An 11,630-nucleotide genomic window follows, 5' to 3' on the forward strand; every position below is an offset into this window, starting at 1 on the left:
TGCAAACGGACGCTCGTTCTCTCCCCTCTCTGTCCTTTTGGTTTTTAACTATTAAGCCCCCCTGACAGCGCAGCATCTCGTTTGTTTTATCATTTCCCATCTCTCTCTCTTTCTCACATCATCATCCTCATCATCAGCTTTTGTACCCTTATTTTTCTCTCTCTCTCTCTTTCTAATTCATTCGATTCATCTCTCTCTCCACCGTCTCCCCCACCCCCATCTCCTCCTCCATAATATTCCTCATCCTAATATTTGTATAGACGTATATATGGTATTCTGAATTTTTAAGTTTTTTGGGCAGCACTCACTCGTAGGGGCTTCCCTTTCTCTCTCGCTCCCACCTTTCTCCTTTCTCTCTTTCCAGTTGTCCATGCTTCCATCTTTTTCACCCCCTTGTTTGTACTAATTTCGTTTTCCAATTTCCGATTCCTCCGATCCCCACCCCCTTCTCTCTCTCTGCCCACTGAGAGTAAGGGGGGGAGAGGAAGAGGGAATCAGTCCGAGATTAGCAGTCGTAGTAGAAGTAGCGGCAGCAGCAGCACAGCAGCAGTGTGGTAACTGCTCAAAAAAAGGCGTTGGAAGAGTGGGAGAGGAAAAATTTCCGGAGCCATGCAGCAGCAAGGAGGGTCCCAATATGGGGTGCCTCCTCCGCCGGACTTGACCCCATTCTCCTCCCCCGGGGCCGGTCCCCGAGCTCACATGCTCGGAATTTCCAGCCCCGGACCCCCTCCAGCAGCAGCCGCAGCAGCCCCAGCTGGCCGAGGCCGCCTCCCCCATCAGCAGCCGCCCCCCGCCGCCCGGCTCCACCCCCCGCCCGCTCTCCACCAATTTCGAAGAATTGGTCCCCGCCGTGCCCGGGAATTTCCCCGACGACGAGGCCCTCGCTGCTGCCGGCGAGGAGGTCGAGCGCAGCGGCGCCCCCGGTAACCGGTGGCCTCGCCAGGAGACGCTCGCTCTCCTCAAGATCCGCTCCGAGATGGACGCCGCCTTCCGGGAAGCCACCCTCAAGGGCCCCCTCTGGAGGACGTCTCCAGGTAAAAAAAAAAAAAACATCAAATCCTCCAGAATTCCACCGGCAACCACCGGCCAGGCTCCGAAATGTGGCGGCCGGACCTCCTCCTTTTATTTTTCTCCCTTCCTTTCTCCTCCTCTCCACACCCTCCCACCCCCCACCACCACCGCCACCACCACTCCCATGTGCCACGTCTCTCCCTTTCTGCAAAAAGAGATCACGGATCTCGGGTGCTATAATTGAGACGGAGGGCTTAACGGTTTCTTGGGCTCTAGCTCCAGGATGAAATAAGAGCAAATTTTTTTTGAGAATTCCGAGAGACAGCTGGCCTGGTAACGATCTGGGACTCGATTCGTACCACGGAGCCACCGTAGCACAGCAGCTGCTCCCTCCTCCTGCCCTTGCTTCGATAATTACCTCCAGGTTTTGGGAAAAGAAGAAGGCGATCATCAATACTCCCCGCTTCTCTTCTCCAAGTCCCAGATCTCCCTCCCTCCTTCGTTCACGAGCGGAGCACTTCTGTTTTATAATTATATCTACCCCCTCTCCCTCCACCTCAGTCCCCTGAATTCGAGAAGAGCCGCTTCAGATCTCCGCTGCATCGATCCCAACCAATGCCCGATTTCTAATTTCGGAGTCTCGATGAAAATCCCTAGAAAAAAAGAGATACCAAAACACAGGATGCATTCCTCGCCCGCCATGGAGGGCCCGTTTGGTTTTAATTTATTTCCTCCTTTTCTTTTCTTTCTCCGCCTAACATTAAAGTTTTATTCATTGTTTAAGCTCTGCTAATAATTATTATATAATCAGTGCTTTAGATCTGTTTGTGTGGATTGTATGCCGTCATCATTATCTCATTCTCATCCTAGTATACTATTATCCTCGTGTGCTGCTTCCTGTTATTATTGTTAGCGTTCTCGGTGTTATGGCATTGTTATATATTATGGGGGTGGTTTGGGGTGGCGCGCAGGAGGCTAGCGGAGCTGGGCTACAAGAGGAGCGCTAAGAAATGCAAGGAGAAGTTCGAGAACGTGCACAAATACTACAAGCGCACCAAGGAAGGCCGGGCCCGGCCGCCAGGACGGCAAGAGCTACCGCTTTTTCAGCCAGCTCGAAGCCCTCCACAGCAGCGGCAGCCCTCCGCAGCCGCCGCGCCCTGTCCCACCACGGCACCGGCCCTTTTCCTCCGCCGCAGCAGCCGCCAACCCCACTCCGATAGCCACAACTGGGATCAGCACCGGCATGGTGGGCCCCTCCTCCGGAAGAATCCAAGCTCCTCCCATCTCCACCGTGGCCCCACCGCCCATCACGATGCCAGCACGGGTTGCCCCCGAGCTCACCCCCACCACCGGTGCCACCCCACCTGCGATCTCCTGCTCGCCACCGCCGCCGCCGGGATCAGCTTCTCCTCCAATACCTCCTCCTCCCCCTCGTCCGAATCCGATGACGAGGAGACCGAAGAGGCTGGCGGCAGCCGGGAAGGGCGGAAGCGGAAGCGCGGAGGCGGATCCGGGAGAAGTCGGAAGATGATGGCGTTCTGCGAGGGGCTGATGAAGCAGGTGATGGAGCGGCAGGAGGCCATGCAGCAGCGGTTCTTGGAGGCCATCGAGAAGAGAGAGCAGGATAGGATGATAAGGGAGGAGGCGTGGAGGCGGCAGGAGGATGACGCGGCTCAACCGGGAGCACGATGTCCTCGCTCAGGAGCGCGCCATGGCCGCGTCCCGTGACGCCGCTATCATTGCCTACATCCAAAAGATCAGCGGCCAGACGATCCAGCTGCCGACCATGCCTGCTGCTACTGCCATCACGCTTGCACCACCACCTCAGCAGCCATCTGCGGCACCGCCACCAGCACCACCTCAGCAACAACCCCAACAGCCGCAGTCACAGCAACAGCAGCATCAAAAACCACGCACACTGATGCAACATCGCAGCAGCAGCAGCAGCAGCAGCAAGAGCTTCACCAGCACCACCACAGCATTGAGATTGGACGGCATCAGTGTCACCTTCTTCAGAGCTGGTACCTGTCCCAGAGCCACAGGAGCCGGTCGGGACCGTGAGCTTCGAGCCTGTGTCATCCTCGCGGTGGCCCAAGGCGGAGGTCCACGCGCTGATTAATCTGCGGAGCGGTCTCGACTCAAGGTACCAGGAGACTGGGCCCAAGGGCCCGCTGTGGGAAGAGATCTCCGCCGAGATGCACCGGCTTGGATTCAACCGGAAGCGCCAAGAGGTGCAAGGAGAAGTGGGAGAACATCAACAAAATATTTCAAGAAAGTGAAGGAGAGCAGCAAGAAGCGGACAGAGGACTCCAAGACCTGCCCATACTTCCACCAATTGGATGCCCTTTACCGGAAGAAGCTCCTCGGCAGTGGCGGCGGCGCAGCAGCAGCAGTGGTGGCAGTGCTTTAGGAATTCAGAAACAGCAAGAGCAAGAAGCCAACCCCAATCCCAATCCCAATCCACAAGAACGTAGCGATGTTCCACGATCATGGCACCACCACAGGCACCGCCGCCACAACCGCCACCACAGCAGCCACCAGCAGAGACTGAAAGCAAGAAAGGCAACAACAACGGCGGCAATTCTGAAGGTGGTGGAGGTCCCGCGCTATACAGATGCAGACTAGCAATGGGGGACTTCCACCAAGCTTCTTTGAAGAAGGCGGCAGCAGCGGCGGTGGCACGAAGATGAAGAAGGTAAAAAAAATGCTCTATTTACATCTCTAACGATCTCTCGCTCCAGCTGTTCCTATCTTAATTTAATGGATTGCATTGAAGCCAGAAGACATTGTGAAGGAGCTGATGGATCAGCGGCAGCAGCAGGCGGCACTGGAAGATTACGACAAGATGGAGGAACCCGACAGCGATAACATCGACCAAGATGATTGATGACGAGGATGACGAGGACGACGAGGATGGGAAGATGCAATATAAGATACAGTTCCAAAGGCCAAACGTGGGTGGGGGCGGAGGGACTGCATCGACAGCGTCCGCCACTTCAGGTTCCTTCTTGGCCATGGTTCAGTAGATCTACTGTCCCACTGCAACTTCTCCCTTCTTCCTCTCAAATGTACCATATGTACCTACCGTAAACAACAACCAATCCACGACCTAGAGTTCACGACACCCAAAACTCCTTTCTCTTCTTTCCTTTCGCCTCTTCTTCTCCTCCTCTTGCGTGCATCATCATCATCGTCGACCATCCACTGCTGTCTTCTTCTTCTTCTTCTTCTTCTTCTTGTACGTCCAACTCCTCCTTCCACTGGTGGTGCTACTTTAGTTGCGTCGTAAATGTCACATGGTTCAACATAGAAGGTTTTCTCGATGATGATGTTCGTTGGTGTCAATCTACCTTTGCTATTTATTGATTTGTTGTGGAATAAGAATCCTCTTCGGCCAATAGAAGGGGCGGACATGAACCAAAGGTTGTAATAAGCTCGCGCAAACAGCATCCGCCAGAGGCCCACAGAGAGGAGGGGAAAAAAGAGGGATCCATAGTTTGGCATCCGGCTTTGTACACTTCGGAGAAGGTGGTAGCGCAAACAAATCCTCAACCTCAACAACAAAAAGTCTTCCTTTCTCTCAGAATTTGTATATCCACACTGTGTCTCAAAAAATCTCCATCTCTATTTCTCTCTCCTCTGTGTGACTGCCAGTTCAAGTTAAGAGGACCCACATGACCCAGAGACGGAGAAAAAATAATAATAATAAAGAGCTAGGACAAAATGAGATCAATGGCGGGAGATAGGCTGGTGTTTGGTGCGGGGATTTTTATTTTTGTTCCTATTTTTATTTTATCTCATTTAAATCAATTAATTATGATGAAGGTCTCTAATGCTGGTTATGCACTGTGACAATGTACATTTCCTATTCTTCTCGTCATCATTGTTCGGTCTTCATTTGCTTCTGTAAACCTCCTATATTTCCCTTCTTATATTACAGTTAAACTTGTTACTGCGTCTTTGTTATTGTATATTGTTATCTTTCGCTAATATTTAACTCGATAAGTTTACATGGAGTGCTGTAAGGCCTAAGAACTCACTAAAAGTATGCGATAAAAAGAAGAGGGGGAAGGTGGAAGGAAGGTATACTCCCAACTTGGCCTCGGAGTATAAAATAGGAAAAAGTTCATACATGCGTAGGGGGGGTAAGAATGGAAGTTAAAGGGGAGGGTGGGATTCAGGGATTGGGTTTTATGAGGGAACATGGAGGGTTGCAGAGGCTGCCGATGCTGTTGAGATGCTCACGCTCTCCCTCCTTTTTCTTTTCTTTTTTACTGCCCCCAAGCTTTTCTTTTTATATTGGAGGGTTTTTTTTTTTTCCCCTGGCTGGGAAGCAAAGCTTTCGGGCTGGGCAGGGGAGGGCTGACGTTGCTTTCTGGCAGCAGACTGATCGATACGTATAAAAAAATAAAGTGGAAAAGATAAAAACCGACACCAGTCGGCAAGTGTTTCAGTGAGCCCGCAACGATGCTTTTGTTTGCTTCCCAAAATGCCCACCGTGGCTCTCACCTTCTGTCGCCCCCAGGGCAGGGTCGATCATGGGGAGGCCCATCCGTTGCATGCTTTGCCCGGAATGCCCTTCCTTCGTCCTCATTCCCATGCAGCCGATTGGCCACCCATCTTTAGATCCTGCTATGTTATGAGCTGGGTTTCATTCCTTTTTTGTTTTCTCCCTTTTTTTTCTCTTTTTTTTTAGTACTTACGGATGCATGGATGAGTTTGGAGAAAAAAATGCACCGACGATTGGTGACTGATTTTTTTGGTGGTATTCCTGCTGTTTTCTTGCTCCATTTTTCTCTAAAAAAAATAAGGAAAATTCATTTTCTAGTGTTTTTGGAATGTTTATTCTTGACATGGCCAAATTATCCTGAGTTTGGTTGCGTATGTTTCACTACTCATCAGACATTCGCGCCTTATTCGCAAAATGGAAACTACGCTTTTAACTTATCTTTTTGATTTCAGGTTCTTTCATACTCATACCAAACTCGCACCATGCTCATTTAGTTATTCCAAAATTTCTATTTAAACTTTAAACTAGTTAAAGATGAACGGCAATGGGATTCATTATTGCTAGAGTCAAGTTGTGATGCGCTTGGACTATTTGCTTGAAGCTTATGGCCTGAACCCATGAATGAAATTATACCCAGCTGGTTGCCAAGCACATTTTGTGAGATATTGTGGCATCTCTTCTTAATCTTCTTTTTATTATTGAAAAGGAACATGTATTGTCCACGAGTAAGTATATATGACTCGCTTCAGAGACCTATACCTCCTCTTCTCTAGCAGTTTCTCAATGACCTATCCTCCTTTTTCCCCGCTTGATCTAGGAGAGTAAGAGACATCCAATATGGTCGGTTCATAGAAGACTTCTTCCCAGCTATTGTCATCAAATGGATATATGGTTTCCCATTATCCCACCATCAGATTTCTCATTCTTTTAGTTTTGAATTCTTCAGTGGAACGTCTTTGTATGCTACTGTATGATCTGTCTTCTAATAGGTGGAGTAAAGCCAGCCTCTTTATATTATGTTACTAAGCGATATAGCTAGCGTTGCCTCCAATTTTCATCAGTTTCAGAGATGAGAACTTTTGCCTTCATGCTAGCTAGAAATCTCATTTTCACGATAAAATGATAAATCCGCAACTTTTAAATCAAGGTGTGGCCATTCTCTCCGTTGGGTACTCGAGATGCACGACGATTGAACTTGACCTTTAAGATTTCCATAGCATACTGTAAGTAATATTCCTCCTGAAAGTTGATCCAAAAAAATCACCTTTTCTTAATGCTGTTTGTCCCCCATGCCTGTTTATCGATTCCTTGTTACTTTTGTCACCGTTATATATCAACAGCATTCTAGATCCGTGAAAATACAAAAGTAGCCAATATATTTTCACTAGGGCTCTAAGATGCAATATCCTTTCGCTTGCCGTAATGCCCTTGGGGGATATATACCTTCTGCAAGTTGGTCCAAATAAAACCATCTTCTCTGAATGTCTTAGTACTTTATGCTTGTTCAGTTGCTACCTGTACAGATTTGATTACATTTTCTTTGTTCAATTCCTTCTTGGTTTTAATATGTGGGTTTGTATATGGATATTCTTAATCAAATCATTCAATCTCCTTCAGATAAATTGGAAAACATGCACACCAAATGTGCACCATTGTTTTGGTATTTCAAATTATCTTTTTCAGTAAATCCATTCGTAGCCATCACATGGTCCTTCACTCTCAGTCCTTTAAAAGGTTCTTAAATTATCGAAGATAAAGCTTCTTGACAAGTGTCACGCATGATTAAGCTGTTGAAGATATCACGAAATTGATGTATGAGCAAACAAAAAGAAAATGTAACTAAAGTTATATATGGCCAATAAACTAGATGTACGCCGAGCATGCAATTAGGGTAGATTGTATCTTTATGGAGGCATCCTCTTGTGAATTAGATTTTAGTTCTAGATGATATATTTATGTGGTAACAATATGTAGTGTCCCCTTTTCCATTTTAACAATGTTAAACCGATCGCCTCTTCGCTATTTTGGTTCTAAATTCTCTTCTTGGAATCCATTTAAGGTAAAGAATGAGATAAGGGGTAGCTAAATTTCCATAGATCTATATCTACAATGATCCAATAGCTGAACAACTTCTACAATGATTACTTACATGGAGAATATATTGGCTTGAATTAGTGGCAATAGTGAACCCAAAAAAGAAATTCGAGGCTGCTTAAAATAACTCCTAGCGCAAAGACCAGTAGTACTCAACAACTAGAATCCAATCTTACATTTATATTTGATTTTAAGATAATCATTGTTGCATGCAAGACTTATATGTTCATGCTAAGTTCGATCTATTTCCATGTACCAAATATTCAGTATTGTTATTCCATGATGGCCGTCCGTGCCTCTTCACTGTCTCTCATAGGTCAATTTATCCAAAGCCTACAAAGAGATAATACTTGGTCATAAGAGAAAATGATCCCATAATGGTCAGTGATTTCAAGCCTAGCTCGGGGCGTAAATATATACACAACTAAGGGTAACGGATAGCACCGGGTTCAATGCCTTGGCTAAAAGTATCCGAGGTGTAGTGGAGGCATTATGGGAAAAAGCCGAGGGCACATCCGGGATAGAAAAGAACGCAAGGTGACAAACTGTGAGAAACTGGCCGGCAGCATGTGCGGAGACTTCACGGCTGGCACGAATCACGAGGGCAGTGATCGAACAAAGACGAGGGAAGGGAAGGGAATCGAATCGAGAATATAAAAGTTCCCGCACGCACCGTCATCTTCACACGTGTCCCTACACCGTACCAACCGTCTTCCGCCTCCCCTCTCGTGTCATTGCCAAATTGGTTGGTTGGCTACGTGTCAATCGGAATGCACCGTCTGCGAACGCCGTCCCTCCAACCTGCCTTGAGATACATGTCAAGCCGGCTGGCTGGCCATGCATCCTATCCTCCAATGCAGCCTGACACGTGTCGGATGACGCTAGCTAGTGATTAGTGGAAAGCTTATTTTGTAACCTCATCAGTTTTAATTTACACTTTCAACTTTTGTGTCGAAGGCAAGTTCAGGTTGAGATTTAATGGAGTATAATGTTCGTGAAGAAAGAATCGCAATAAATATAAAGAAGAACATCTTGGATCTAGAATTGAAGAATTTGAATCAAGATTTTTAGATGGATGGGATAAGGTATTAGTATATCTGACATATAGTTTAAATGCGATAATTTGTCCTCCAAAAAGAAAAATGTTGAATAAATAGATCGTAAATTCAAATTCTGAGATTTTAGTATTTTTTTCTTCGAGGAAAGATACTAATCACAGCAAGAATGGAATTTTCACAATGACCGCAAAACCTTCTAATATCATCTAACATGACACAAGTTGATTTTTAAAGATTTGTACAAGAAGTATGATTGCAATTAGTTCATTCAGTGATGAATTTTTTTCTATATATAAGGTTTGTTGAGGTGATTAGACTGAAAATCATAGAATTATAAGTTGGACTAGATTTATATTCATAAATATATAAAAGTAGCTTTAAAATGGACCGACTCGAATTCTATATAGAGAAAAAAAAAATTCAACATGCAATCGAAAGTAGTCAAATCTCTGGCTCTATGTATCTTATTCAAAATGTGTGAAGATAATTAGCAGAATAAAATGTGCCTACAGTAACACGACTTTACTTGCATAATATGCGAATCCCACAATAAAATTAGCTCTTAAATCTTTGTCCTGTCTCAGTGTTCTACCCCCTCACAAGCAATATGCTATATATTTGATGCAATGGATGGATGCCAAAAGGCAATAGCCAGGTCACATCGGGTGATCTTTCATGGATTGCGTCGCTACCGGCCAGCTATGTAATGAATGGATTCTCAGCAATCAAGTCGTAAGTAATTGATACTCTTAGAATGTGACAAAATTTTGATGTACCATAGGTGAATCTAGTAAACTTGATGCAAGCCCAAGTTGCATCCCTCTGAAAATTTGCCACCTGTCACAATTATAGGTTATTTGTACAAGTAAATCGCAGATTCTCTCTCTCTCTTTTCCGAACGTCAGTCAATCTAAGGTAACGGCTAGATTCTACCTTCTCCAGCCAGTCGTCACTCAGATAACCAAAAGTACCACGACACCCCCCTTTGATTGATCCATCACCTTTCATATCACGAAGAACATGAGATATTTTTCTGTACCGCAAATCGATAAAAGTTTATTTTTCTTACACGCAATCATAGATTCGGTCGTTATCCTCCAAAACCCTCCTTCGCCATCAGACCTCCATCAACGTTCTGGTGTCCCGCGGAACAACCAACTTCACCTGGATTAGGATTAGGATTAGGACCCATTGCTGCTCACTCCGTAATCATGGGACCCTAATGTGAACGCTCGGCAAAGATGTCTCACTTTCAAAGACTTCGCACTGGTGCTCCGATGGCACCGCAAAGTTCCATATCATTATGAATAGCTACCATATCATTTATTTCGTAGATAAATAAATCTTATTTATTCTGAAAATATATCTATGTACTATTGAGCACAATACATGATACATGATGGGGATGGAAAGAGTTGCCAATTTTTGAGATGAATTATATGATGGCTATCCATATTCGTACTGTACTCTATAGTGCATAAATCGTATAAATGGTTTCGTTTGCAGTACTCAAAGCCATGAGACTAGAGCATCAATAATTAAACTCATCACAACTCAACCTAAAATATCTTTGCAGTTGTTTAGCTGTAGTCCAATAACTAAATGTTTAATTGGACTACAACTAGCGTCATCTCTTTAGAGCAAATAGTGACGATGGAACAGGGGGGGATATTAGTATTTAAGTTTGGATTGGGATGCAAAGGGTAAGATAGAAAGGAATTGGTTGAAGCTTAGTATAATGACTCCATGCTGCCTGATAAGACAACATGATGAGCTCATTTATGGAATAAAGAAGTTTGAAGTGCATTCCAACTTTCCACTTAAGCATGGTGATCCAAACTTCTCAGCAAGCAAGGAAGCACCTAGCATCAATGGAACTCTTATTATATAAGGGGAGGGTCATTTTCAGCTTCTCTTCTCAACATCCAGCACTAAAGTGTCCCTTTGGACGAAAACAAGGAGGCTAAGGGTGGACGTGGGCCAATTTACAACCTGCCCATGTCTAAGATGGGCTTGCATGTTCCGGCAATGGGCTTGACTTGATCTTTTAAGCTTATCCATGTTCAAATTAAGTTGCCATGCCCAGCTGGCTAGAGCCTTGTTACTTCTAGTTGATCAAATAAAGCCATTTTTAGCCATCAAGAATGTAGACCTATGATTGGCGCCCTTGCTTATGGATGCAAAGAATCTGCTTTTGACCCCTCATATATCATATATATCCTAGGATTTTGATCTGGGTTAATTTTTGGTTTGGTGGGGTTAGCCGGTCCAATCTGGTTCAATTCGATCAGAGGTTAGCCTGGTCTGACATGGCTTGGACATAATTGGTTGCATCCCAATGTAGTTTGCATCTCTTTAGCATGGGTTATGACAAGTATATCAGGCTAGTACAGAGTCGTTTAACATGCCTATGATCTTCTCTAGCAAATTCATCACAACTAGAAGCAGAAGAAACAAAAAAAAAAAAAAATATCAATTAGTGTAGTTGGAAACAAAAGCATTGGAGAGCTTGAACGAGTAGTATTTTGATTTTAAAAGGTCTAGATGGATAAGTTATTTTTCTTGTTATATAGTAGCATTCATTGGACAACAAGAAACTTTATCCAAACTCCTACTTTTCTACTTGTCAAAGTTGAGATGTACATAGGCAAAAGTAATATAACAATACATGCTCATTTAATTCTCTCTTCATAGTCATAACCCACTGTCTATGTACATCAATTTTGTAATTGAAGTTTTTCTAGGTGAGAAACCATTATAGATGGTTTAACAGCTATTGAGTCAAATACTTTGTTTAGCTGATGTTACAACCTTTTTTTCCTAATCTCTTCATAATACAAATCCTTATAAATTTATTTCAATCCATGGATTTGATGTTAATTAAAAAAAAAGGTAATACAAGTTAAAGAAGTATAGCAGAGAAATTTTAGTTGAAATCTGGTTGAGGATGGAATTCT

At 44.7% G+C, this 11,630-nt stretch overlaps 1 pseudogene; it reads left to right on the forward strand.

Moving 5' to 3' along the window:
• Window positions 1-661: 661 nt before the first annotated feature.
• LOC103722060 lies at window positions 662-4,977 on the forward strand (annotated as a pseudogene).
• Window positions 4,978-11,630: the final 6,653 nt, after the last annotated feature.

Source organism: Phoenix dactylifera, chromosome 5, assembly GCF_009389715.1.
Source record: "Phoenix dactylifera cultivar Barhee BC4 chromosome 5, palm_55x_up_171113_PBpolish2nd_filt_p, whole genome shotgun sequence".
NCBI lineage: Eukaryota > Viridiplantae > Streptophyta > Magnoliopsida > Arecales > Arecaceae > Phoenix > Phoenix dactylifera.